The 22,429-nt window shown below is 46.5% G+C and overlaps 1 long non-coding RNA gene across 1 annotated transcript in view; it reads left to right on the plus strand.

The window, feature by feature from the left end:
- LOC112081127 (uncharacterized) overlaps positions 1 to 19,881 on the plus strand; it is a 68,488-nt gene extending 48,607 nt beyond the window's left edge. Inside the window, exons 3-4 of the long non-coding RNA XR_002896337.2 lie at positions 17,488 to 17,648; positions 19,509 to 19,881. This is a non-coding gene — a long non-coding RNA (uncharacterized lncRNA). The remainder of the gene's footprint in view (positions 1 to 17,487; positions 17,649 to 19,508) is intronic.
- Positions 19,882 to 22,429: the final 2,548 nt, after the last annotated feature.

Consider the following 22,429-nt stretch of genomic DNA (forward strand, 5'->3'; position numbering starts at 1 on the left):
AAGCTTCTAAAGCCATGACATCATTTTCTGGAATTTTCCAAGCTGTTTAAAGGCACAGTCAACTTAGTGTATGTAAACTTCTGACCCACTGGAATTGTGAGACAGTGAAATAATGTCTGTAAACAATTGTTGGAAAAATTACTTGTGTCATGCACAAAGTAGATGTCCTAACCGACTTGCCAAAACTATAGTTTGTTAACAAGAAATTTGTGGAGTGGTTGAAAAACGAGTTTTAATGACTTCAACCTTAAGTGTATGTAAACTTCCGACTTCAACTGTATGTGTCTCTGGTCATACATCTGGCAGGAGGTTAGGAAGTGCAGCTCAGTTTKCACCTCATTTTGTGAGCAGTGTGCACAAAGCTGGTCTAATCTTGAGAGCCAGGTCTGCCTTCGGCGGCCTTTCTCAATAGCAAGGCTATGCTCACTGAGTCTTTACATAGTCGAAGATTTCCTTAATTTTGGGTCAGTCACTGTTGTCAGGTATTGTGTACTCTCTGTTTAGGGCCAAATAGCATTCTAATTTGCTCTGTTTTTTGGCTAATTCTTTGCAATGTGTCAAGTAATTATCTTTTTGTTTTCTCATGATTTGGTTGGGTCTAATTGTGTTGCTGTCCTGGGGGTCTGTCTGTGTTTGTGAACAGAGCCCCAGGACCAGCTTGCTTAGGGGGCTCTTCTCCAGGTTTATTTGTCTGTAGGTGATGGCTTTGTTACGGAGGTTTGGGAATAGCTTCCTTTTAGGTGGTTGTAGAATTTAACGGCTCTTTTCTGGATTTTGATAATTAGCGGGTATCGGCCTAATTCTGCTCTGCATGCATTATTGGGTGTTTTACGTTGTATTTTTACAGAATTCTGCATGCAGTTTCTCAATTTGGTGTTTGTCCCATTTTGATCATTCTTAGTTGGTGAGCGTACCCCAGACCTCACAACCATAAAGGGCAATGGGTTCTATAACGCATTTAATATTTTTTTTGCCAGATACTAATTGGTGTGTCAAATTTTGTGTTAATTTTTATGGCATAGAAGGCCCTTGCCTTGTCTCTCAAATCGTTTGTCTCTCAGATCGTTCACAGCTTTGTCGAGGTTACCTGTGGCGCTGATGTTTAGGCTGAGGTATATATCGTTTTTTGTGTGCTCTAGATGGAATTTGTGGTCCAGGCAACGGGACCTTTTTTGGAACACCATTATTTTTGTCTTACTGAGATTCACTGTCAGGGCCCAGGTCTGACAGAATCTGTGCAGAAGATCTAGGTGGTGCTGTAGGCCTTCCTTGGTTGGGGACAGAAGCACCAGATCATCAGCAAAAAGTAGACATTTGACTTCTGATTCTAGTACGGTGAGGCTGGGTGCTGCAGACTGTTCTAGTGCTCTCGCCAATTCGTTGATATATACAGTACCTGTCAAAAGTTTGGACACACCTACTCGTTCAAGGGTTTTTCTTTATCTTTACTATTTTCTACATCGTCAAATAATAGTGAAGACATCAGAACTATGAAATAACACATATGGAATCGTGTAGTAACCCAAAAAAGTCTTCAAAAAGATTCTTCAAAGTAGCCACCCTTTGCCTTGATGACAGCTTTGCACACACTTCGCATTCTCTCAACCAGCTTCACCTGGAATGCTTTTACAACAGTCTTGAAGGAGTTCCCACATATGCTGAGCACTTGTTGGCTGCTTTGTGGTTCCAACACGGCAGCTGGAACTAAAAATCTCAAATTTGGACTCCCGATTAAAGGGCAGATTTCCACGATCTAATGTCCATTGCTTGTGTTTTTTTTTTTTACCTAAACAAAACTCTTCTTCTAATTGGTGTCCTTTAGTAGTGCTTTCTTTGCAACAATTCGACCATGAAGGCCTGATTTCACGCAGTCTCCTCTGAACAGTTGATGTTGAGATGTGTCTGTTACTTGAACTCTGAAGCATTTATTTGGGCTGCAATAGCTGGTGCTGGTAGCTCTAATGAACTTATCCTCTGCAGCAGAGGTAACTCTGAGTCTTCCTTTCCTGTGGCCAGCTGTGAGAGCCAGTTTCATCATAGCGCTTGATATTTTTTGCGACTGCACTTGAATAAACTTTCAAAGTTCGTGGAACTTCACGTCTTAAAGTAATGATGGACTGTCGTTTCGCTTTGCTTATTTGAGTTGTTCTTGCCATAATATGGACTTGGTCTTTTACCAAATAGGGCTATCTTCTGTATACCACCCCTACCTTGTCACAACACAACTGATTGGCTCAAACGCATTAAGAAGGAAAGAAATTCCATTATTTAACTTTTAACAAGGCACACCGGTTAATTGTGGTGACAGGTGACTATCTTATGAAGCTGGTTGAGAGAATGCTAAGAGTGTGAAAAACGGTCATCAAAGCAAAGGGTGGCTACTTTGAAGAATCGCAAATGTTTTGATTTGTTTAACACTTTATAGTTTATTACATGATTCCATGTGTTATTTCATCGGTTTGATGTCTTCCCCATCATTCTCCAATGTAGAAATGAGTAAAAATAAAGAGAAGGCCTTGAATGAGCAGGTGTGTCCAAACTTTTGACTTGGTACTGTATGTTGAAGAGGGTGGGGCTTAAGCTGCATCCCTGTCTCACCCCACGGCCCTGTGGGAAGTAATGTGTTTTTTGCCAATTTTAACCGCACTCTTGTTTGTGTACATGGATTTTATAATGTATGTTTTTCCTCTAACACCACTTTCAATCAATTTGTATAGCAGACCCTCATGCCAAATTGAGTCAAGCTTTTTTGAAGTCAATGAAGCATGATAAGACTTTGTTTGTCAATTAGGGTGTGCAGGGTGAATACGTGGTCTGTCGTACAGTAATTTGGTAAAAAACTATTTGACATTTGCTCAGTACATTGTTTGTGCTGAGGAAATGTATGAGTCTGCTGTTAATAATAATGCAGAGGGTTTTCCCAAGGTTGCTGTTGACGCATAACCCACGGTAGTTATTGGGGTCAAATTTGTCTCCACTTTTGTGGAAACCAAGCAATCCTTGGTTCCAAATATTGGGGAATATGCCAGAGCTGAGGATGATAAAAAGTTTAAGGATAGCCAATTGGGATTTGTGGTCTGTATATTTTATCATTTCATTTAGGATACCATCAACCCCACAGGCCTTTTTGGGTTGGAGGGTTTGTATTTTGTCCTGTAGTTCATTCACTATAATTGGAGAATCCAGTGGGTTCTGGTAGTCTTTAATAGTTGATTCTAAGATTTTGTATATGTTTTTGCTGTTTGTTCTTTGTCATCGAGCCAAAAAGATTGGAGAAGTGGTTTATGCATACATCRCCGTTTTGGATAGATAACACTCTGTGTTGTTTGTTTAGAGTTTTCCTATTTTCCCAGAAGTGGTTAGATTCTGTGTATTCTTCAATTACATTGAGCTGATTTCTGACGTGCTGTTCCTTTTTCCGTAGTGTATTTCTGTATTGTTTTAGTGATTCACCATACTGTACGTAGGTTGCGGTTTTCTGGGTCTTTTTGTTTTTGGTTGGATAGGTTTCTCAATTTCTTTCTTAGGTTTTATCATTTTTCATCAATCCATTTGTTGTTAATTTTCTTAGGTTGTCTGCTTTAAAGGTTTAGATTTGATTGGGAAGCTGAGGTCAAATATACTGTTTAGGTTTTCTTCTGCCAAATTTACACCTTCACTATTACAGTGAAACATTTTGTCCAGGAAATTGTCAAAAAGGGATTAAATTTGTTGTCTAATWGTTTTTTTTGGTAGATTTCAACACTGCTTTCCTTCCATCTATAGCATTTCTTAATATTCCTTTGGCTTTGATGCCTCGTGATTGAGAAAAGCTCTGTTCAAGTATAGTGTGATTTTTCTGTGGTCTGATAGGGGTGTCAGTGGACTGACTGTGAACTGACTCTGGGTTGAGGTCAGTGCTAAAGTTTTCTACAGTACTACTGCCAAGAGATGAGCAATAGGTGTACCTACCATAGGAGTTCCCTTAGCATACCATTAACCATGTGCATACCGTCCGACAGAGCTGCAAGTGTTGWGACCCGTTTTTGATGGTTATGTTGTCGTAATTGTGTCTGGGGGGCATATGGGGAAGGGAATGCTGTCACCTCCAGGTAGGTGTTTGTCAACCTGTGTGCTGAGGTCGTCTGTCGGGTTCTTGTCCAGTTCTGGCATTTAGGTCGCCACAGCTAGTACATGTCCATGAGCCTGGAAATTGTTGATCTCCCCCTCTAGGATGGAGAAGCTGTTATCGTTAAAGTATGGGGATTCTATTGGGTTGTCGTGACGTGACTATCATTAATGTGATGACTGTTATTCATTGAATAATTACCTACTACGTTTAATTGTTATTAGATTAAATTAATCATGTAACAATTAACTCATTAGGAATTTGGGGCACCACGGGAAAAGTTGTTTAACGAGTTACCGTCTCCCYAATTAAACTCAAGAATATATAGATATAACAGTCACTAGTTAATAATTTCCTCATATCAGTCCCACTCTGAATGTTGCAGACTTCGGGAATCTGCACAAACCCGAGTCTCACTGATCATTCCGTACCACACAAATTGATTTGATTATTTTACGAAGAAACTACATGATAACATATGATACACACACACGCGCGGTGTAGGTTATTGATTAGTAACTTAATACGATGACAACAGGTCCCTAGCGGACTAACACAATATGACACTTGTTACACAAGATGGAGAGTTAGCGAGAGAAAGAGAAGCAACACTTGGATACATTTGGAAACTATGCTTACAGTAGCCCTAATACCTTGTCCCGAACTGCCGCTCTTTGGGTAAGAAGTCATGAATTTATTTACGTGTTGGAGGTCTTCGTTGGGCTCAGGCCTTCTTGGGCAGGGATCGGCTTTGTGAGAAGGGTTCGATTGGGCCCCAGTTCTTCGGATGGCCTTCACCTTCGTTCTCAGGTGTAAGTCTCTGATTGTTCACGAGGTCACAATATCCTTCTTCTTAGTTGTCTGTTTACTTGCACTCGTTCTGGAAGAGTGGTCTTCTGAGGACGGCTAATCAGCCATGTCGATGATCCCGGAGTGGGGGTGAGAGCAGTAGCAGTAGGCAACGATGATTTGAAGAGAATAACCGGATGGTCATACTTAAATTCACTGTCTTAGATACAGTACTTAGAACAGCTACTCAACAGTAGCATTCTATTGTTAGAGGTTCTTTTGTCTTCAACCTTGTGTTGCGTTCCGGGGTCGTGACTAATGTGGGCCAAGCTGCAGCGGGGCGTTTACGTCATGCTGACACACTCCCTGGGCTCCCTGGGGCGTGGCTAGTTACGAAGCATGGTATCATCATTTACTATGATCTCGTTAGAGAACTAAAATCACAATCTTATCGTCACAAAAACATTCTCTTTATCCTTGATTTTTCTACACAATGTAAAGGATGTAAACCAGATGGACACAGTGTAAAAGGTCTTTAATAAGTTACAATGTTTTTGTTATAACGTCTTCATACAACTTTTAATGACATCKCAAAATATACATTCATTTTCCATATTTAATCTCTCATCATTCCCAACATTCGGATGTTGAAATATATTGTCCCAGTGTCCATTGTTAGATGTTGAAGTTTCGGGCGGGAAACTCTTCTGTAACAAAGTGACATTCCATTCGCCCAAACTAGAGACCAGGATTGGAGTTGGTCTGCTGGCATTATAATGTTCAATCGACGTGAAGGTTGCATAAACATCCGCTAACTCTCTGCATTTAATTTAGACGTTTTCTTTCTTCTGCTCCTCTCTCCCCCTTCTGCCTCCTCCACCAGGTCCTCTCATCTTCTCCGGTCTCCTCGCTCTCTCTGTTCGCGTGAGGCCGCGACAGCGATGCTCTTGCTTCTTCTCGGTCTCGTCTCTTCCTTCTCTCTCTCTCCCTCATCTTCTCTCTCTCTCTCCTCCTCTCTCTCTCTCTTCTCTCGACGTCTCTCTCTCTCTCGATCTCTCTCTTCATCGACGAGGCATCGTCTCTCCTTCTCCGGGTGCTCCGATGGCCATGCTCTCTCCTCCTCTCCTCTCGGAGGCAGATCGTATCTCGCGGTCTACTGCGGCAGTCTCATCTCTCCCTCTCTCGCTGCATTTCTCCCTCTCTCGCTGCATCTCGTCTCTCTCTCACGGGGCGGGCAGGTTCGCTCTCTCTCTCTGCGCATCTCGTCTCTCTCTCGTGACTCGGCAATCTCTCTCTCTCTTCGCGGACATCTCTGCTCTCTCTTCGGTCTCGTGCGGCATCTCTCTCTCTCCTTCGGCGGCATCTTGCGTCGGTCTCGCCTCGAGGGCATTCTCGTCTTTCTCTCTCTCGAGAGGCAGTGTCTCTCGCTCCTCACTCTCTCGAGGCATCTCTCTCTCTCTCTCTCGTAGCTCTCGCATCTCCTCGAGCTCTCTCTGTCCGCGGATCCCTCTGGCATTTCTCTCTCTCCTGCATCTCTCTACTCTCGCCAGGCCGTCTCTCTTCTCCGGCTCTCTCTCTCTCTCGCGGCATTCTCATCTCTCTCATTCTGGCGGCATCTCTCCTCTTCCGCAGGGCCATCTCTTCTCCTCGCGCATCTCTTCTGCGATCTCTCTTCTCCTCAGGAGGCATTCTCTCTCTCTCTCCGAGCGGCATCTACTCTCTCTGTCCTGAGGCAATCCTCGTCTCTCTCCGATTGGTCTCTTCTCTCTCGATATTTCGCGTTCTGCTCGTCTCGAGGCTCTTCGTTCGTCTTCTCTCCAGCATCTCTCTCCCGCATTTCTCGGCGCATCATCTCTTCTGCGGCATCTCTCGTCTCTGTCTCGCGGTCTCTTTTCTCTCTCCTTCGACGGCATCTCTCTCTCTCCGGTCTCCTCCCGCGGACATCTCTCTTCCCTCTGCTCGCGGCATTTCTCCTCTCTCGCTGCATCTTCTCTCTCCGGCTGGCATCTCTCTCTCTCTATCGCGGCAAATCTCTCTCTCGTCTCGCGCATGTCCCTCTCTCTGCATTCTCGCTCCTCTGCGTTCGTCATCTCTCTCGCGGATCTCGTTCTCTCATCGGCAGTGCATCGTCTTGCTCCTCTTGAGGTCATTCTCTCTCTTCTGCTCTCGACGACGGTCGTCTCTCGTCTCTCGCTCTCTCTCTCTGCTCTCTCGAGGCAGCTCTCTCTCTCTCTCTCGTCTGCTGAGGGCACTATCTCTCTCTCTCTCGGCGCGCATGCTCCTTCTCCTCTCCCGGGCATCCTCTTCTCTCTCTCTGCGCGGGCAAGTTCTCTCTCTTCTCTCTCGCGCATCTCTCTGCTCTTCTGCGTCGGGTGCAATCTCTCCTCTCTGGTCCTCTCAGCGGCAATCTCTCTCTCGTCTTCGCCGCTTGCATCTCTCTCTCTCGCGCGCTGCATCTCTCTCTCTTCGCGCGCCTGCATTCCGCGCGGCATCTGTCTCTCTCTCCGCGCTGCATCTTGTCTCTCGTCTCGCGCTGCATCTGTCTCTCTCGTCTCTCGCCTGCGCAGTCTGGTCTCTCGTTCTCGCGCTGGCATCTTGTTTCTTCTCTTCGCGCTGCAGCTCTCTGTCTTCCGCGCATTGACTGTCTCTTCGCGCTGCATCTGTCTCTCTCGTCTCCGCGTGCATCGTGTCTCTCTCTCGCCGATCGTCTCTCTACTCTCGCGCTGCATCCGTTTCTCGGGGGATCTCTCTCTCTCTTTCTTCGCGGCGGCATCTCTCCTCTCGCCGTGGCATCGTCTCTCTCTTCTCTCGGCATTCTCTTCTCTCGCAGCGGGCTCTCCTCTCTCCTCGCTGCCATCTCTCTCTGCGCGCTGGGCAATCTCTCTCTCTCGCGCGCATCTCTCTCCCTCTCGCGGGGGCATCTCTCTCTTCTCGCGGTGCATCTCTCTGCTTCTCGGCTACTGCCGGCATCTCTCTATCTGCTGCGGCGCATCTCTTTCTCTTCTCCGCAAGGCATCTCTCTCTCTCTCGCGGCATCTTCTCTCTCTCGCGGCATCTCTCTACTCTCTCTCTCTCCCGCATCTCTCTCTCTCTCGCGGCATCTCTCTCTCTTCTCTGCGGCATCTCTCTCTCTCCGTCGGCGGCATCTCTCTCTCTCTCGATGCATCTCTTTCTCCCGCCGGACATCTCCTCTCTCGCGCTGCATGCTCTCTCTCTCCGCTGATCTCTGGCTTGCACGTCTCTCTCTCTCGCGCTGCATCGTCTCTCTCTCGTTTCTCTCGTCTGCAGTCATGTCTCTCTCTCTCTCGCTGCATCTCTCTCGTCTCGCTGCATCTCTCTCGTCTCTCTGCTGCGTCTTCTTCGTCTCGTTCCTGGCGAGTCTCTCTCTCTCCGCTGCATCTCTCTCTCTCGCTCGCTGGTCATCTGTCTCTCTCTCTTGCTGCATCTCTCTCTCTCTCGCTGGCATCTCTCTCTCTCTCGCTGCATCTCTCTCTCTCGTCGCTGCATCCTCTCTCTCGTCATCTCTCTGCTGCATCTCTCTCTCTCTCTGCTGCATCTCTCTCTCTCTCTCGCGGCATCTCTCTCTCTCTCGCGGCATCTCTCTCGTGTCTCGCGGCGCATCTCTCTCTCTCTCGCTGGCATCTCTCTCTCTCTCCGGGCATCTCTCTCTCTCGTCGCGCATCTCTCTCTTTCGCCGGCATCTTCTCGTCGTCATCTCATCCTCTCTCTCGTGTCTCCTCTCGCATTTCTCTCTCTGCGTCGTGTGTTTCTCTTCATCTTCCTCTCTCTGCAATCTCTCTCTCTGCTGCAGCTCCTCTCGCTGCATCTCTCTCTCTCGCTGCATCTCTGCTTCCTCTTCGCTGCATCTCTCCTCTCTCACTGCATCTCTCTCTCTCTCGCTGCATCTCTCTCTCTCTCGCTGCATTGTTCTCTCTCTCGGTTCGCTTGCATCTTCTCTCTCTCTCGCTGCATCTCTCGCTCTCGCGGCATCTCTCTCTCTCTCGCGCATCGTCTGCTCGTCTCGCGGCATCTCTCTCTCTCTCTCTGGCTCTGCCGGCATCTCTCTCTCTCTCGCCGGCATCTCTCTCTCTTTTCCGCGCCATCTCTCTCTTCCTCTCGCGGCTCTCTCTTCTCTACGTGCATCTCTCCTCTTCTCGGCGGCATCTCTCTCCTTCTCTCGTGGGCATCTCTCTCTCTCTCGAATGCATCTCTCTCTCTCCCGATGCATCTACTCTCTCTCTCTCTCGATGGCATCTTTCTCTCTCTCGATTCTCTCCTCCTCTCTCGCTGCATCTCTCTTCTCGCTGCATCTCTCTCTCTCTCTCGCTGCATCTCTCTCTCTCTCGCTGCATCTTCTCTTCTCGTCGCTGCAGTCTCTTCTCTCTCTCTCTGCCATCTCTCTCTCTCTCGCTCTATCTCTCTCCTCTCGCTGCATCTCTCTCTCTTCTCGCTGGCATCTCTCTCTCTCTCGCGGCATCTCTCTCTCTCTCGCGGCATCTCTCTCTCTCTCCGCGGTCATCTCTCTCTTCTCTCGCATCTCTCTCTTCTCGCAGGCATCTTCTCTCTCTCTCGCTTGCGATCTCTCTCTCTCTCGCGGCATCTCTCTCTCTCTGCGCGCGGCAATCTCTCTCTCTCTCGTGCATCTCTCTTCTCTCGCGGATCTCTCCTCCTCTCGTGCATCTCTCTCTCTCTCGCTGCATCTCTCTCTCCTCGCTGCAATCTCTCTCTCTCTCGACTGCATCTCTCTGCTCTCTCGCGCATCTCTCCTCTCCTTCTCGCGGCTCTTCTCTCCTCGCGTGCTCTCTCTGCGGCATCTTCTCTCTCTCTCGCGGCATCTCCTCTCTCTCCGCGGCGTCTCTGCTCTCTCTCGCTGCATCTCAATTCAATTCAATTCAATTCAAGGGGCTTTATTGGCATGGGAAACATGTGTTAACATTGCCAAAGCAAGTGAGGTAGGTAATATACAAAAGTCAAATAAACAATAAAAATGAACAGTTAAAGCATACACATACAGAAGTTTCAAAACAATAAAGACATTACAAATGTCATATTATATAATATGCAGTGTTTGTAACAATGTACAAATGGTTAAAGCACACAAGTTAAAATAAAATAAACATAAATATGGGTTGTATTACAGTGGGTTTGTTCTTCACTGGTTGCCCTTTTCTTGTTGGCAACAGGTCACAAATCTTGCTGCTGTGATGGCACACTGTGGAATTTCACCACATAGATATGGGAGTTTTATCAAAATTGGATTTGTTTTCGAATTCTTTGGTGGATTCTGTGTAATCTGAGGGAAATATGTCTCTCTAATATGGTCATACATTGGGCAGGAGGTTAGGAAGTGCAGCTCAGTTTCCACCTCATTTTGTGGCAGTGGTGCACATAGCCTGTCTTCTCTTGAGAGCCATGTCTGCCTACGCGGCCTTTCTCAATAGCAAGGCTATGCCTCACTGAGTCTGTACATAGTCAAAGCTTTCCTTAAGTTTAACATCTCTCTCTCTTCTCGGCGCATCTCTTCCTCTCTCTCTTCCTGCATCTCTCTCTCTCTCGCTGCATCTCTCTCTCTCTCGCTGCATCTCTCTCTCTCTCGCGGCAGTCTCTCTCTCTCGCGGCATCTCTTCTCTCTCCGGCATCTCTCTCTCTCTCGGGCATCTCTCTCTCTCCCGCGGCATCTCTCTCTCTGCGCGGCATCTCTCTCTGCGCGGGCATTTCTCTCGCGCGCATGGCTTCTCTCGTCGCGCGGCTGCGCTTGTCTCCGCGGCATCGCTCTGTCTCGCGGCATCTCGCTCTGTCTCGCGCATCTCTCTCTCTCTCGCGGATTCTCTCTCTCGCTCTCTCTCTTCCTCTCTCGTCGCTCTCTGCTCTTCGCTCTCGTCTCGCTCTCTCTCGCTCTCTCTGCCTGCATCTCTCTCTCTCGCTGCATCTCTCTCTCGCTCTCGCTGCATCTCTTCTCGCGGTGCTCGCCTGCATTCGTCTCTCGCTCACTCACGCTGCATCTCTCGCTGCATCTCGTCGCTCTCGCTGCGATCTCTCTTTCTCTCGCTTGCATCTATCCCTCCGCTCTCTCTCTCTTGCCTGCTTTTCTTCTCTTCTTGCTGCTTTTCTCTCTTGCTGCTTTTCTCTCTCTCGCCTGCATCTCTCTCTCGCTGCATCTCTCTCTCTCGCTGCCTCTCGCTGCATCTCTCTCTCGCTGCCTCTCGCTGCCTCCTCCTCTCTCATGCCTGCTCTCCTTCTCGCTCATCTCTCTCTCTTCTTCTCTCTTGCTGCATCCTGCTCTCTCTCTCGCTGCATCGCTCTCCTCTCTCTCTCTCCTCCTGCATGTCTCTCTCTCTCTCTCTCGCTGCATGTCTTCTCTCTCTCTCTCTCACCTCTCTCTCTCTCGCTGCATCTCTCTCTCTCTCGCTCTCGCTGCATCTCTCTCTGTCTACTCTCTCTCGCTGCATCTCTCTCTCGCTGCATCTCTCTCCGCTGCATCTCTCTCTCGCTGCATCTCTCTCGCTGCCATCCTCTCTCTCTCTTCTCTCGCTCTCTCTCGCTCTCGGCAATCTCTCTCTCTCTCTCTCTCTCTCTCTCTCGCTGCATCTCTCTCTCTCTCTCTCTCTCTCTCGCTGCATTCTCTCTCTCTCTCTCTCCTCTCTCTCTCTCGCTCGCTGCCTTCTCTCTCTCGCTCTCGCTCTCGCTGCATCTCTCGCTCTCTCTCTCGCTCTCGCTGCATCTCTCGCTCTCGTCTCTCTCTCTCGCTGCATCTCTCGCTCTCTCTCTCTCTCGCTGCATCTCTCGTCCTTCTCTCTCTCCGCTGCATCTCTCGCTCTCTCTCTCTCTCGCTGCATCTCTCGCTCTCTCTCTCTCTCGCTGCATTCTCTCGCTCGCTCTCTCTCTCGCTGACTACTCTCGCTCTCTTCTCGCGCTGCATGCTGTCTCTCTCTCTCCGCTGCATCTCTCTCGCTCTCTCTCTCTCTCGCTCGTTTCTCGCTGCATCTTCTCGTCGCTCTCTTCTCTCTCCTCGCGCTCCTCGCTGCATCTCTCGCTGCTCTTCTCTCTCGGCGGCATCTCTCGCTCTCGTCATCGCAGCCTGCAGTCTCGTCTCTCTTCTCATCATCGCGCAGTCTCTCTCGCTCTCTCTCTCTCTCGCTTCGCGCTGCATCTGTCGCTGCATCTCTCTTTCTCTTTCTGTGCTGCTTCTCTCTCTCCGCTGGCATCTCTCTCTCCCTCGCTGCATCTCTCTCTCCTCGCTGGGCATCTCTCTCTCTCGCTGCATCTCTCTCTCTCGCTGGATCTCTCTCCTCCTCGCTGCATCTCTCTCTTCTCGTGCTGGCATCTTCTCCTCTACTCGCTGCATCTCTCTCTTCTATCTCTCTCTGCTGCATCTCTCTCTCTCTCGCTGATCTCTCTCTCTTCGCAGTGCATCTCTCTCTCCGTCCTCCCCGCGTGCATCTCTCCTCTCTCTCAGTCGCATCTCTGCATCTCTCTCTTCTCTTCGCCGCTGCATCTCTCTCTCTCTCTCTCTGCTTGCATCTCTCTCTCTCTCTCGCTGCATTCTCTCCTCTCTCGCTGCATCTCTCTCTCTCTCTCTCTCTCTCTCGCTGCATCTCTCTCTCTCTCTCTCTCTCGCTGCATCTCTCCTTCTCTCTCGGCTCTCGCGCATCTTCTCTCTCCGCTCTCGCTCTCGCTGCATCTCTCGCTCTCTCTCTCGCTCTCGCTGCATCTCTCCGCTCTCTCTCTCTCTCGCTGCATCTCTCGCTCTCCGCCCGTCTCTCGCCTCTCGTCGCTGCATCTCTCGCTCTCTCTCTCTCTCGTGCACTCTCGCTCGCTTCTCTCTCTCGCTGCATCTCTCTTCCTGCATCTCTCTCTCTTTCTTCATCTGCCTGCACTCTTCTCCCATGCTGCATCTCTCTCTCTGGTTCTTTTTAATCTGTTTCTAACACCATGGGACAGCATCTCCGCTGGTCTGTGGTCCTTTCATGTCTTCCTCTCTGGCATCCTCTCTTTAGCATAATTGGCCGTCCGTTTGTCTGACCGCATACATGTCCCTCTGTCTATGCTTAAGCACTTTATAACGGCATTAGACRCATCTCCTCTAGTCTCTGCTAGTCTGTGTGGCTTTTCGTGTCATTTTTCATTGGCCGTAGAGTAACCGACAGATCATTATCTTATTGGYGAGAACAGAAGGAACGAGGAAGAGAGAAGGGGAGCCCGGATCTGTGTGCGGGGAGCCCAGCCTTTATATTAAGCCTTATTTAATTAGACGTTTTCTTTCTGTCCTCCCCTCCTCCCCATTTGTTTGTTTAGCTCTGTTGTTTTATGGGAGGGAGGGGAGGGAAGGCAATAGACAGAAGTGAGGTTGACATAGGATTACTGTTAATAAGCAGCTGAGGGACATGGGGGGGTGGGCTCCAGGGACTTTATGGCTTTTCATTACTGAGGTTTTATCATTCAAATGGTTCTCATCTGCTCTGGAACAATATGAGTCGTGACGACACACGGTGCGTTGTAACTTCAGTCAGGTTGGGTTTCTATAAATGCTGAGATACTTGGAGAGCACAGGAGGTTGGTGGCACCTTKATTTGGGAGGACGGGCTCGTGATAATGGCTGGAGCGGAATCTGTGGAATGGTATCAAATACATCCAACACGTTGCCATTCTATTCACTCTGTTCCAGCCATTATTATAAGCCGTCCTCCTCTCAGCAGCCTCCTGTGATAGAGGCAGTAAGATAGATGGATGGGATTGACAGATAAATGGATGGATCGATTCACATTCATTAGTTGTTTTTTTTCTCAGAGTGAAGATGTTAAGAGCTTTTCTGCTCCGTTAGTCCCAAATAAAGGTCCTCCTCATCCTCCTGTCATTGAATAKTGTCTGCTGGGATGAATGGCTTTTCATTAGCGACATAATTAGGAACTGCAGGCAGTGTTCAACATGGTCCATCACGGCAGCACAGCAGCTCATAGCACCATTAGACTGTGGTCAAAAATCTGTTTCTCGTTCTTTGCTTATTCTGAGAGTAACATTTCAATCACAGCGTGCCCATTGCCTTAGGGGAAAGATGGCTGTTGAAGGTCAGTTTAAATTTCAATGGCAGTAATTAGATTGCTGATTAGTCAACGCCTCCCAATGCAACTCTGAGAAATGGCTAATTGTGCTATGGGTGTGTGGAGGTAGGCTAGACAAGAGAGGGGAATGCCAGTGGCGCGTGTTGACTTAATGTCACCCATCCATTTAGCTTCCGCTCTGGTTGGCCTGGCAGGCACTGGAAACGCCAGGCTCATTCATCTCAGGTCTCCCACTCAGCGGCCACGCACATGGATTCTGTCATACCCCCCTGACACACACACACACACACACACACACACACACACACACACACGTGCACTTTAACACAGACAGACGGACATAAACAATCACACACACACACACACTACAGAAACAGCGACACACACACACACAACCACACACACCTGCAGATGCTCTCACTCCCCAGGGCGGCCATGCGTGCACATACACTCAGCCCACTCTGAAAAGCCCTGTGATTGATTGACAGACCCCAGCAGTTATTGGTATTCCAGCAGCGAGCTGCACCCACTATGAGTGACAATCGGATGGATGTTTTTGCAGGTCCAGACTCCTCATCCATTTTAAAACATTTCACCCGTCTCTCTGTCTTCTCTCCTTCTGATTCCATCAGAAGGGCATCCCTATCGGCCAGTTCTGCAAGAACTTCAACGAGAAGGCAGAAGAGCTCAAGGAAGGGAATCCCTCTGCCCATCAAGATTCACGTTAAGGTGTATTAAAAAAATAAAAAATACTACTCACTCAGTGTACCCAGCCGTGCCCCTTACAGCTTACCCTTTCAGAGATCCTGCCTGATTTCACTGGCTGCATACCATTACCCAAGAACCTCCATTATTCATACTGTTCCACCGAAGTAAGCTTTTCCGTTTGCATTCATTAATCTAGCGTTGTCCGGGGGACGTAAAAGTCTCCCAGAATTTAGCGCGTATAAAGGATAGAATCATCGTAAAGAGTATAGAATCATCATAATGTGGCTTTTATGATTTTTTTCATATGGTATTCATTTTTCATATCTCATACAGCAGCGTTTTTCTGTTAATCATTTTCAAAGTCCTCTAGCCAATTATACATGCATTGATGTCAGTGCATATGTGGAATATCTAATGAGGGAACAGATTAAGCCTTGTAAACCCCATAGGCATTGACTTTGACAGAAAGACTCAGAACTTTGTCCAACCCACCTGCAGCCTCGCTCTTACTCACGGGCTCCYTCTGTTGGTCACTACAAGCATCTCCTCACTACCCAAATGTCCTTTTGTGTATATAAAGGGGGATACCTAGTCGGTTGTACAACTGAATGCATTCAACTAAAATGTATCTAACGCATTTAACCCAACCCCTCTGAATCAGAGAGGTGCGGGGGGCTGCCTTAATCGACACCCACGTCTTCGGCGCCTGGGGAACAGTGGGTTAACTGCCTTGATCAGGGGCAGAGCGACAGATTTTTACCTTGTCACCTCGAGGATTCGATCCAGCAACCTTTCGGTTACTGACCCAATGCTAGTAGAATTTCCCTAGCCGTGTCGATCTACTGAGTATTGTTTGTCATGCTTTATATAATACACTATATATACACCAGTATGTGGACACCTCTTCAAATTTGTGGATTTGGATATTTCAGCCTCACCCGTTGCTGACAGTTGTATAAAATCAAGCACACAGCCATGCAATCTCCATAGACAAACATTGGCAGTAGAATGGCCTGACTGAAGAGCTCAGTGACTTTCAATGTGGCACTGTCATAGGATGCCACCTTTCCAACAAGTCAGTTCGTCAAATTTTGACCCTGCTAGAGCTGCCCCGGTCAACTATAAGTGCTGTTATTGTGGAGTGGAAACGTCTAGGAGCAACAACGTCTCAGCCGCGAAGTGGTAGAAGCTCACAGAACGGGAACGCGGTGTGCTGAAAAATCGTAAAAATCGTCTGTCCTCGGTTGCAACTCTCATTACCGAGTTCCAAACTACCTCTGGAAGCAACGTCAGCACAATAACTGTTCATCGGGAGCTTCATGAAATGGATATCCATGGCCGAGCACAAGCCAAAGATAAAAGCGTCGGCAGGAGTGGTGTAAAGCTCACCGCCAATGGACTCTGGAGCAGTGGAAACGCGTTCTTTAGTGTGATGAATCACGCTTTACCATCTGGCAGTCTAGTCTGACTGACAAATCTGGGTTTGGCGGATGCCAGGAGAACACTATTTGCCCCAATACATAGTGCCAACTGTAAAGTTTGGTGGAGGATGGTCTTGGACTGTTTTTCATGGTTCAGGGTCCTTAGTTCCAGTTAAGGGAAATCTTAACGCTACAGCATCCAATGACATTCTAGACAATTCTGTGCTTCCAACTTTGTGGCAACAGTTTGGGGAAGGCCCTTTCCCTGTTTCAGCATGACAATGCCTGGCCTGGATGACTGGCCTGCACAGAGCCCTGACCTCAACCCCATCAAACACCTTTGGGATGATTTGGAACGCCGACTGCAAGRCAGGCCTAATTGCCCAGACTTGGTTTCGCTAGTATAGTGGAAGTTTCTCTCTCGCTGGCATGCCACAGGGCTGTTGGCACCTTGCAGCCTCGATCAGTCTTGTGTTCATTGTTCCTTCATTTCTTTCTCCCTGTCTCTGACTCATCCTGTTCAACAAAAAGATAGGAGCAGTAGCAAATCTTCCTATTTTACAAAGTCACCATCCCTAAATCAAGAGTAATTCTCGGATGTTGCTATTGTCCGCCAGATCGATGCCAGTGTCTAACGTTAGGCCATCCCAGCGAATGGCTATTTCATAGAAGAAAAATGGTGTCATTTCATTGTGAGGTCACTGATGCTAGATAATTCCATTGACAAGTTAATGCAGAACAGAGGCTGTGAGAGCAACTTCCACTTCATACAGCGTCCATTCCACTTTGATCACACCTTGATTGATGGATTAAAACACATCTAAAATGAACTCTCTCTTCCCTACTCTCTCGATTTCTCTTTCTCTCTTTCTGTCTTACTCTTTCTCACTGCAGCCTGACAGGACGTATGACCTGAAGATCGGCCAACCCACAGTGTCTTACTTCCTCAAGCAGGTGGCTGGCATCCAGAAAGGGGGCCAGTAAAACCGGCAAGGTTTGGACATTGTTGGCTGGTTTCCCCCCCTCACTCAATCTCCATAGCCGGCTGTCTGAGGCCAGGCCCATACCGGACGGGCAGACGCAGACGTCTCACACAGGGCGTTGAGGCGGAGATTGGACTTCTTTGATTGATGATATATTTATGATCGGGGGGTGCTTTGAGCCAGGCAATTACAGGCAGGAGGATGGTAGTGGGAAAAGTGGTGGGCTAAGGAAAGAGAATTATGGATTTCCTCCTTCCGCGCCAGCTCCTCCCTTTGATCAGTTCCTCGTTTTCCCCCACTCTCCTCCACACTCTGCCCTCCTTTTTGCTCCTCACACTTTCTCTTTTTTCCACCTCCGCTCCCCTCGGTTTCTTCATCCAATTCCCACTTTGGACTCTTATCTCTTTCTCCATCTCTAGGCTATGAGACAGCTGGGATGGTGTCTGTGGAGGGCTGTGTATGAGATCGCTCAGGTCAAGGCACAGGACGAGGCCTTCAAGATGCAGAATGCTTCCTTAGAGACGGTCGTCAAGAGCATCATCGGTGCGGCTCGCTCGTTGGGCATTGAGATCGTCAATGAGTAAGACCCTTGTCTCAAAGTGCCCAGTGTCATTAATATTGTAACAATACTTGGCATTGAAAAACTCATTCTCTGTTGTACTCCCAGGTACACTACAGTTCAAAAGTTTGGGGTCTCTTAGAAATGTCCTTGTTTTTTGAAATAAAACCACAAAAAATTTAAAAAAACATAATTCATCAGAACTACAGTGTAGACATTGTTAATGTTGTAAATTACTATTGTAGCTGGAAACGGCTTTAAAAAATTATGGAATATCTACATAGGCGTATCAGCAACCATCACTCATGTGTTCCAATGGCACGTTGTGTAAGCTAATCCAAGTTTATAATTTTAAAAGGTCATTAGAAAACCCTTTTGCAATTATGTTAGCACAGCTGAAAACTGTTCTGCTGATTTTAAAGAAGCAATAATACTGGCTTTCTTTAGACTAGTTGAGTATCTGGAGCATCAGCATTTGTGGGTTCGAATACAGGCTCAAAATGGCCAGAAACAAAGACCTTTCTTCTGAAACTCGTCAGTGTATTCTTGTTCTGAGAAATTAGTCTTTTCCATGCTAGAAATTGGCAAGAAACTGAAGATCTCATACAACGTGGTGTACTACTCCTTCACAGAACAGCGCAAACTGGCTCTAACCAGAATAAAGAGGAGTGGGAGGCCCCGGTACACAACTGAGCAAGAGGACAACTACATTAGTGTCTAGTTTGAGAAACAGATGCCTCACAAGTCCTCAACTGGCAGCTTCGTTAAATAGTACCCGCAAAACACCAGTCTCAACGTCAACAGTGAAGAAGCGACTCTGGGATGCTGGCCTCTAGGCAGAGTTGCAAAGAAAAAGCCATATCTCAGACTGGCCAATAAAAATAAAAGATTAAGATGGGCAAAAGAACAGACATTGGACAGAGGAAGATTGGAAAAAAGTGTTATGGACAGAAAAATCTAAGTTTGAGCCGTTAGGATCACGAAGAACATTCGTGAGACGCAGAAAAAATGAAAAGATGCTGGAGGAATGCTTGACGCCTTCTGTCAAGCATGGTGGAGTCAATGTGATGGTCTGGGGGTGTTTTGGTGGTGGTAAAGTGGGAGATTTCTACAGGGTAAAAGGGATCTTGAAGAAGGAAGGCTATCACTCCATTTTGCAACACCATGCCATACCCTGTGGACGGCGCTTAATTGGTGCCAATTTCCTCCTACAACAGGACAATGACCCAAAGCACAGCTCCAAACTATGCAAAGTCTATTTAGGGAAGAAGCAGTCAGCTGGTATTCTGTCTATAATGGGGTGGCCAGCACAGTCACCGGATCTCAACCCTATTGAGCTGTTGGGGGAGCAGCTTGACCGTATGGTGAAGTGCCAATCCAAACTTGTGGGAGGTGCTTCAGGAAGCATGGGGTGAAATCTCTTCAGATTACCTCAACATATTGACAACTAGAATGCCAAAGGTCTGCAAGGCTGTAATTGCTGCAAATGGAGTATTCTTTGACGAAAGCAAAGTTTGAAGGACACAATTATTATTTCAATTAAAAATCATTATTTCTAACCTTGTCAACGTCTTGACTATTTCATTTTGCAACTCATTTCATGTATGTTTTCATGGAAAACAAGGACATTTATAAGTGACCCCAAACTTTAACGGTTGTATATGTGTTGATAGACTGGAATTAAGTGCCATTCTCATCATTGGTAAATGGTACTGTCGTGACGCACCATTATTCAGTTAGGACCACTGTATCGTTGATAAAAATAGTTGTGCCACTTTATTCACTTTTTTCTTATTTTCTCCTCTCTCTCGCCCTGTCTCTCTCGCCCTGTCTCTCTCGCCCTGTCTCGCCTTACCTTCCTCCCTCTCATCCCACCTTCAGTTATCGGCAGAGTATAACACTTTCCTGGAGGAGAAGGAGAGGCTGAGTGCCGAGGCTGCAGCCAAAGCAGAGTCAGTGAAGAAGAAATGAGGGCCACCCCATATCCTACATATGCATTTATACTGACCCTGTACTGTACACATACCACTCACATACACACATTCTGTCATAACTGTCATTTACAGTAGCTCTGTATTTCTTAGCAGTTGAGTGTTTTTACGCCAATTTTCTCTCAATGAGATTCATGTTTTCTCTAGAGTTTATTAAATACAAATGATGTGCAGAAGATGATTTAAGGAATGTAACTCATCTCTCAATATTGGCATTAAACCAAGCTGTATTAAAGGAATTTGTTATACAAATTGCTGCYTCTTCTTTCATTTGCCATCTATCAAATTAAAAAACGGTTGWGTGGTCCAGGAGAAGTGGTTTTCCTGTGCTTTATATACACTGAGTATACCAAACATTAAGAAAAMAACACCTTAATATTGAGTTACATMGCCCATGTCTCCAATACTTCCCACAGTTGTCAAGTTGGCTAGATGTCCTTTGGGTGGTGGGCTATTCTTGATACACAAAGGAAACTGTTGAGCGTGAAAAAACCCAGCAGCTTTGCAGTTGTTGACACAAACCGGTGCACCTGGCACATACTACCATACCCTGTTCAAAGGCACTTKAGGCTTAAAAGTCCATTAACCTGTTTCCTCCCCTTCATCTACACTGATTGAAGTGGATTTTACAAGTGACATCAATAAGGGATCATAGCTTTCACCTGGTCAGTCTGTCATGGAAAGAGCAGGTGTTTGTATACTCTGTGTATATTCACACACAATGAGGTTGGAATAATACTGTGAAAATGATAATTACATTTTAGTGTAATGGCTGTTTGAAAATATTGAGTTTTGGGGGTTGGAGTTTTGGAGTTTTGGCCTGCCTGGTGACATCACCAGGTGGTGTAAGTTAATAGACCAATAATAAAGAGTTTCAAACCTCTGCCAATAACAGCTAGTTTTCAGGTTGCATATCCCTCCCATTAGGCTCGTCCAATTAAGCCCCTCACTCAGATGACAACCAGACAGTCCTAGCAAAATACTTGGTTGAGAAATTGCTCTTTAGTAAAGAGAACAGAAGCTGTTTTTGTCTTTTTTTGACAATTTAAATTGTGAAACAACAGTTAGGTACTTCTTAACCAGAAATGAGTTTATATTGAGATAAAAAAGGCATTGGGCCTTTAATACTGCCACACCTGTTTTGAATCAGCATTTTTTTTTCTCAAAGGATCAAAGCATGCAAACACTTAACAAATATTTACTACTGATCCTTTTACTATAAAATATATTAGTTAAATTKGTTTTTATAACTTTACACATTTACCTTATGATTCCACCCTTATAAATGTAATTTGCGGAGAAGGTACAAGTGGAGAAAGACCATAGAGYATGATAGAGGCTTCTAGTGGCCAAAAAGGTCGTATTGGTATGGGCAAGGCCATTGAGGGCTTCCACCATTTTAATAGTGTCAACTGGGTGGGACTTCCAACTTTATTGGTTGATCCCTCCTGGTGACRCTGTTGGAGTTATGTCCAACCGGATCATCAGGAGGGATCAGCCAATCGTGAAGAATAAAATGTACTACTTCAAAAGAGAGAGAGCCTCAATGGCTGCTCATGCTGTCACAGACACTATAGATGCCGCATTTGAAACAACTGGGAACTCGGAAAAAAACTAGCTCTGACTGGGGAAAAAACTATTTGAACAGTCATCCTACTCGGAATTCCAACTTGGGAACTCGGGCCTCTTTCTATAGCTCCGACTATAGAAATGCACTTACAATTTTTTTTTTACCATGTTTATTCTCTTACAGACACCTTAAAGCATACTTTTAAATTAAATTATGTGAGCTAGACAGAAACATGAAAAAATATATACAAATAATTTCCTTAAAGTATAAGTTTTAGAAAGTTCTAACGTTACTGTCCCCACTACAACAACAAAATACTTACATTTATGTAATTTTGTCCTTGAAACATTTAAATGAAATACTGTATAATTCCATTAATTCTTATGGAGGACTGCTTTTCTGAGGAGTGCCAATATGACCGACCTCTCATTGGCCAAAAAATAGCATCAGCGATCCAGGATTTATATACCTCATTGGCTGAATGGCACCATAAATCGCTAAGGATCATGGTGAAAGTGGCTGTAACTAGCAAAGGATCATGGTCAATGTAGTGGTTTTCATCCTGCCTGCTTGCTAGTACTACAAACCAATCTAGCCAAATTTAGCTAGGTAGCTGTGTTTGCTATACCTAAAATGTACTCTAATCACAGGCGGCAGGTGGCACTTTAATTGGGGTGGACGGGCTTATAATAATGGCTGGAACGGAATCAATGGAATGGTATCAAACACATCAAACATGTTATCCATGTGGTTAATACCATTCCATTTACTCCATTCCAGCCATTATTATGAGCTGTCCTCCTCTCAGCAGCCTCCTGTGACTATAATCTAACGTTATAGCTAGTTAGTTAGCTAGCCTCTGTGTCTCGCATTAGGAGCAAAACTGGATAAGTGTTTTGATGATGATGATGGCTGAGGGTAAAGGAATGACTGGCTTTATGACTCATATTAGCCTTGGAGGAACTATTCCATGTGTTGTAGCTAGCTAGCTAATATGTGTCTGCGATGTCTCATTCTACACCATGCTGCTACAGTAGGAATACAGACAGTACACAATGATTGCCCATGAATGTGTAATAGCGATTTTGTCTTTCACTCACAGACAATACCGCTTGGATACAAAGAAGTTGATGAATCTCAAGAGGAGATGTGAAAGGTCCCAAAACAATCTCCTCTTGTATCAAAGTGACTCCGAACACTTCACTGCACCACCCAAACACACCAGCCCCAAGAATTCCCTT

Source organism: Salvelinus sp. IW2-2015, linkage group LG8, assembly GCF_002910315.2.
Source record: "Salvelinus sp. IW2-2015 linkage group LG8, ASM291031v2, whole genome shotgun sequence".
Taxonomy (NCBI): domain Eukaryota; kingdom Metazoa; phylum Chordata; class Actinopteri; order Salmoniformes; family Salmonidae; genus Salvelinus; species Salvelinus sp. IW2-2015.